General features: G+C 42.9%; 1 pseudogene; it reads left to right on the top strand.

The window, feature by feature from the left end:
- Positions 1-689: 689 nt before the first annotated feature.
- Positions 690-6,190, top strand: LOC127309038 (disease resistance protein RPM1-like; annotated as a pseudogene).
- Positions 6,191-6,665: the final 475 nt, after the last annotated feature.

The following is a 6,665-nucleotide window of genomic DNA, read 5'->3' as shown; positions in this document are numbered from 1 at the left end:
CCAATAAGATAGACCTCGCCGGCAATTGATGGCCATCGAAAGATGAGCTACCAGTTCACTAAGGCTGCCCATAGTGGAGACTAACTTAGTCTAGTAACATATATCATGTTACTAGTCTAAGTTACTATCTCCATAGTGGGTAGTAACTTAGATGTGGTTTCATGCAATGTGTTATTAATTATGTTGTAGACTCATATTGCTTTGAGATTTGTGATGTTATGGTAACATAACTAGTTACCACCTCACCCTCTTTCTTCTTTTATTATCATGCCATGTCACCAAAATACCTTGAGATGTATGATGTTACCACCTATGTTACCCCGCTATGAGCAGTCTAAGTTTGATGCCCACCAGAAGCCATCTAGCAGTCCACCCACTTGATAGTATTTTTAAAAAAAAATTGAGATGCTTGGCTTGTTGCGCTCACCCATCTGCGTGAAGTTAATTATTTTTGTCATGTTGGGCATCAATCATTGTGGTTAGAGTCGACCTCACGTACGGATTATGTTAAGAAACTGCAAAGTGGAAAACCACTTTAGCTAGCTGACATTAGCTAGTCCATATGAGCAATGCATGTTACCGTTTGGTCTAAGCTACCTGTCATACTGACATGGGCTTCCAAGCCGTCACAAGCTGACGAAATAGATCCCTTTCTATCGTTATTAGAAATGGGAAAAAGCACAGAGGTTTCGCTATAAGAGCACAACATACTTGCCTGTTTGTAGCACAGAAAACTTGACAATCTTGCTCCTTCGGTTCAATCTTGACAAACCGTAGTTAGACTGCAATCTTGCTCCCTCTGTGCTCCGAGTAGCAAGTCGCTAGTGGTCAACACACACGTCTAGCAATTCTTGCGAGAGAATTTGAACCGGCCGAAGGGAGATGGCAGATACGGTGTTGAGCATGGCCAGGTCCATGGTGGGCGGCGCCCTCAGCAAGGCAGCCTCTGCCGCCGCGGACGAGATGAGCCTTCTCATGGGCGTGCGCAAGGATATCTGGTATGTTTGAATGAACTTCTTTGACCAGGCCGTGCATCTTCCCTAGCCTCTTACATCTCCTTTTCTTCTATTACAAACCCAAGTCCCTATTGTTGGCGCTATATTTTGTTTGTAATAGAAAATAATGTTTTTCTCAACTCTGCTCGTGAGGCTGCATGAATTATTTCGCATGTACCGTTGGATGTCTTAGGCTGCAGGAATGGAACCATGCGTTTTGTAAGTTTCTTTTTGGTGATCTTTGGCAGGTTCATCAAAGATGAGTTAGAGACTATGCAGGCATTCCTGGTGGCTGCTGAAGCAATGAAGGAGAAAGACCTGCTACTCAAGGTGTGGGCGAAGCAGGTGAGAGACCTGTCCTACAATATTGAAGATTGCCTTGGTGAATTCATGGTGCACGTAGCGAGTCAAAGCTTGTCACGGCAGCTGAGAAAGCTCAAAGATAGACATCGAATCGCCATGCAGATCCGTGATCTCAAATCAAGAGTTGAAGAAGTGAGCTACAGAAACACACGCTACAACCTGATTGACAAGAACCAAGTCCTCGCCAGAGCCATTGAAGAGAGGGATTCTTGCATGGAAGACATTCGCAACCAGTCAGGTAGTAACATCGATGAAACTGAACTTGTGGGGTTTTCCAAGCCGAAAGAAGAGTTGATAAAGCTTCTAGATGTCCATGCTAGAAATGGCCTTGCTCAGGTAGTATGTGTGGTCGGCATGGGTGGTTTGGGTAAGACCACTCTTACAAGGAAAGTTTATGAAAGTATGAAAAACTTTTCATGTTGTGCTTGGGTCACTGTCTCGCAGTCATTTGTCAGGATGGATCTTCTTAAAGGTATGATCAAGAAACTTCTTGGCGGTCAGGCATTGAAGAAGCTACTTGAAGCGAATGTAGTGCGAGAAGATAGCCTCGCGGAATACCTCAGAAAAGAGCTACTTGATAAGAGGTACTTTGTTGTTCTTGATGATTTATGGAATTTAGATGATTGGAAATGGATCAAAAGTATTGCTTTACCTAGCAGTAACAACAAAGGTAGCCGGATAGTGGTAACAACACGGAATGTTGGTTTAGCTGAGGAGTGTACTTTCGAATCTTCTAGACCACATATCTACCACCACGAACCCATAGAAACAAATGATGCGATAAAGTTGCTACTAAAGAGTACTAGGAAAAGTGAGGAAGACATGAAAAATGATCAGATGAAGGAAATGGTTAATAAGATCGTAAAAAAATCTGGGCGGTTACCCCTAGCTATACTCACAATTGGAGGCATGCTTGCCACTAGAATGGTTCGTGAGTGGGGAAGTATTTATGACCAAATCCCCTCGGAGCTAGAAACTAACCGAAGCCTTGAAGCAATGAGGAGGATGGTTACTCTTAGCTACCACCACTTGCCTTCTCATCTCAAGTCATGCTTTCTGTATATAAGCATATTCCCCGAAGATTTTGAAATCAAAAGGAGACGTCTGGTAGAAAGATGGATAGCCGATCGAGGGGTTTGTTATTTCTAGGGATGGAGTGAGTGTTGAGGATATTGGGAATAGTTACTTTAAGGATCTAATCAACAGAAGTATGATCCAGCCATCAAAAGTGAACATAGAAGGGACTGTAAAGGCCTGTCAAGTTCATGATATCGTTCGCGATGTCATGATCTCGATTGCTAGAGAAGAAAAATTTGCATGCTCCACATGGGATAATGCAAGTAGCATAGCAGGGGATAACTTCCGTCATGTAGCATACCAAGGCAGTTGGTGCCCAGATAAAGGCTTGGATTGGAACCATGTCCGATCATTTACTGTGTTTGGTGAGAGACCCATGAAGCCAGCACCTTCAGTTTGTTCACCCGACTTCAAGATGCTTAGAGTCTTGGATTTGTGCGTTGCCAAGTTTGACATCACACAAAAAGATATCAATTCCATAGGGATGTTGCGTCATTTGAAATATGTCAGGATCGAGCCTAATGGACAATCATATGTTTATAAACTCCCAAGATCCATTGGGAAGCTACAAGGGTTGCAAACATTGGACATAGGGAGGAGTTTTGTGGCATCACTACCAACTGAGATCACTAAACTGACAAGCCTTCGTAGCCTCCGTTGTAGCAAAGAAAGCATGGAATATAATTTGTACATAATTTATCCTTCTGTGTGGTTACTTTCCTCAATTATCGTGCCTGTTATGCACACTCCTTTAGTTGATCTTGATTATCGTCTGCTGATTATGACGATGTTACACATGGCCTGGACTGGCCGTTTGACAAATTCTCAAGGTGTGAGAGTGCCCAAAGGGATCAGCAATCTAAAGGAGTTGGAGATACTAGAAGTTGTGGACATTGAGCGAACTAGTAGAAAAGCAGTTAAAGAGCTCGGAAAGCTTATAAAGCTAAGAAAGTTAAGTGTGACACTAGGGGCAAGTCAGAAAAAGAGCAAGATAGTATGTGCATCCATTGAGAAGCTCACTTCCCTCCGCTCTCTTAATATTAGCTTGGATGATTATTCTTGGAGAAGCCGTGCATCCCTCAAGTGCTTGCATTCAATTTCCTCTATCCCCCCTCTTCTGAGGACGCTGAAGTTGGTTGGTGGTCTTGGGGAGATGCCTAGCTGGATTGACGATCTGGTACATTTGGTAAAGATTGAGTTAATGCGTACCAATCTGACGGAAGGAGATAAAAGCCTAAACATACTAGGGGCACTGCCCAAGCTCATGAACCTTCATCTTCATTGGGAATCTTATGTTGGAGAGAAACTAGCTTTCATAGCAGAAAAATTCACAAATCTCCAGAAACTTGTTATTTTCTGGCTGGAGAAACTGAGCGAGTTGATATTTGAGGTGGGCACCTCGCCCCACTTGGAAAAGATTGAAATCAGTGGTTGTAAGCTAGAATCGGGGATTACTGGTATCAAACACCTTCCAAGACTGAAGGAAATTTCACTTGGTTTCGAGGCTACAGTGGCGAGGCTTACTCTGCTGCAGCGTGAAGTGGACACACACCCGAACCATCCTATTATGCGGCTCAAGCATGGCTGGACCCACCACGACCAGGATGCTGTCGTCCTCCAAGGATCCACTACTGCGGTACAAGCAGAAGAAGCAACAGCGGGAGAGAGCTCACAGGTGCCGACGGGGAGCGACAGGTCCGCTAATTTCACTTCCCTTCAGTAGCAGTAGCCATCGATCGATTAATGTTAATTATATTATATATAACTTACAATCCATCTCTCTTCTCTTGTTTTTCTTGTCTCCAACAGCGAAGATGATCTACGGTGACGACGAATGAGTCTTCCACTTTTTGCTCTGCATTAAAATTTCAAGTGAACCTCTCAGCGACCCGGCTCTCCGCGCTGCCGTCGCCGTCGCACCTCGTCGTCCGGCCGCGGTATGACCTCCGCGCCGTCCCCAAGCTCCCCCCTTGCTCGTCCTCGACTCGTGGCCTCCCCGACAGCGGCGAGCTCTTCCCCAAGCCCTTGCCGACGCCCCATCTCCTACATTGCTGCAACAACACGACTGGTTCGTCTCCAAGGTACCCCACGAGATCTTGCTGTATCTACTCTTCTTCCTGCAACTGTCGGTTCTACCAATTTAGGCATTCACTATGGTCGGCTAGGGCATTTGAATGTAATAGACATTGTTTATAACTATATTGACTAGATTCAGATTGAAGCTCACTGAAAGTGATTGTAAGATTTCTCGCTGCAGCCATGGGTACATTGTTAAATGTTTGACTTGTTCATATGCCAAGTATGTTCTAGTCTTTAGTTTTTTGCAACCGTAGTCCCTGCATAACCCAAGCTTATGCTTATAGGGAAGCTTGTTCATATGACTTGTTCACATTTGTACATCAGTTCAAGCTTATGCTTATAGGTTTTGGAGTGGGGATGTATTGTATTCTGTACATACCAGTCAAGAATCATGATGGAATGAACCTGACACCGATGCGGTAGCTGAATATTTCAGGCTTCAGAGTCCATGAGAATATTCAGATAGTGTTATTTAGCGCAGTGGAACCGCAAGCTATGCGACTGCACAAGCGCACATAATCAAAATTTCAGTGCAAAACTGGACTGCTCAGTTCTTTAACCACTTTGAATGGGTGAAACAAGTTAAAGTCCTCAATAGCAGAAATGGTGTTACCAGGGGAAAGTTGAGGTCACGGGAATAGCTTTCCAAAGGATAATCAACATGTGATCTATCTCTGACAGGTCAATGCTCTTTTTTTCTGTAGAGTGATACATTCCCCGGTTCTATGTTTTCTGTCAATGCTTACATAAATATCTATTGTTCTCACTACAGTTAATCTGAATAGATATCCCTGTCTACTGGACCGTTTCTTCCCACTTTCAGACCTCACCAAAGTACTTATTACGTCTGTCAAAACACTACCCAGAAAATCGATGTGAGAGAACGCCGAAACATCTTGAACCCAGCTCCTGTGTTTGCTACATTGATTTTTTATTTTTTTTATTTCTGAATGTGCCGTGTGCAAACTCTCTGTTGCAAAAAGCGACTGGAATGAAAGGTAGAACACAGTATAACAGATCCACTAGGTCTACAAGCTCCAGTCCACTTAGGACGCTTGACATAGCTGTAGTAGTTTCCACTTACCCCGCATAATTTGGTCACCGAAGGTACAGAACAAACAACTAATCATCAAGAACTCTGTATGTCTAACCTAAACAGCTTGTTGGTATTATTGTTCGGAGCCCAAAAACAACTGTATGAATTCAGGCTCATATGGAGTCCTCTGATTCTCAGACATATGACTGTGAAGCGGAGCTAGCTTTTCTGAACTCAGCGAACTGGTACTGGTTCTGTCATAATTGGCCCCATTTTTTCGCTAATCTCGCTGACAGAAACACAAGTAAACTATGTTGCAAAATTACAGTTAATTAATCTTCGCACCATTTCTTGCTGCTTTTGCATTTTTCTTATTTGCTTTTCTTATTCTAGTATGTTATGTTGCAGGCCAGTATTAGTTGGTAAAACATGTCAACCTCGCAGATCTGGATAATGAAGATGAAACGCTCAGGGCTAGTACTAATTTCAGGTATGAGTTAGGCTTTGTGTTTTGAAATACTGTCTCTCGAGGACGCAAGATTTACTTTCATAACATTCCAGAGTGGAGAGAAATGAGACACAAGTGGAGCCTTGATGAACATGTTCATTTACAATCTGCTTTTCAGTGAGAGTTAAGGTATGTTGTGTAACTCATTTCCACTGCTTCCATGTTATCATTTTTACTGTCAGTGAGAGTTAAGGTATCTAGATGTAGGTGTTCTCTTCCATGTTGCTTTGTGCTGATGTTGCAGTTTAACCAAGCCTTCCTGTGAATATTGCAATGAATGCATTGACACTCCTCTTTGACACTCATCTTTGATGATAATGCTTGCTCAGTTAGATGAATACGACAAGCTCTGTTTCTTTCATGCATAGCTCCTTGCTTATGTATTTTTCCCACTGAAATGTGTAAACTGTCCTTCTGGTTCCGTTTGGTAAAGTGCCTGATGAAACTAACAAGTGATGTTATGACTATAACTTGCAGCCATTGCATTTTTGACTTGCTGAAAATCATGATTTTATTGTTCTGCTGTTATGACTATAACTTGACATGAAAATCAAGGAGATAACATACGTTCCCTCCTACTATTATTCCTCATTTTCCTTTGCTAAAG

Source organism: Lolium perenne, chromosome 6, assembly GCF_019359855.2.
Source record: "Lolium perenne isolate Kyuss_39 chromosome 6, Kyuss_2.0, whole genome shotgun sequence".
NCBI lineage: Eukaryota > Viridiplantae > Streptophyta > Magnoliopsida > Poales > Poaceae > Lolium > Lolium perenne.
Note: the sequence above shows the minus strand (reverse complement) of the source record. Positions and strands in the feature narration are given on the sequence as shown.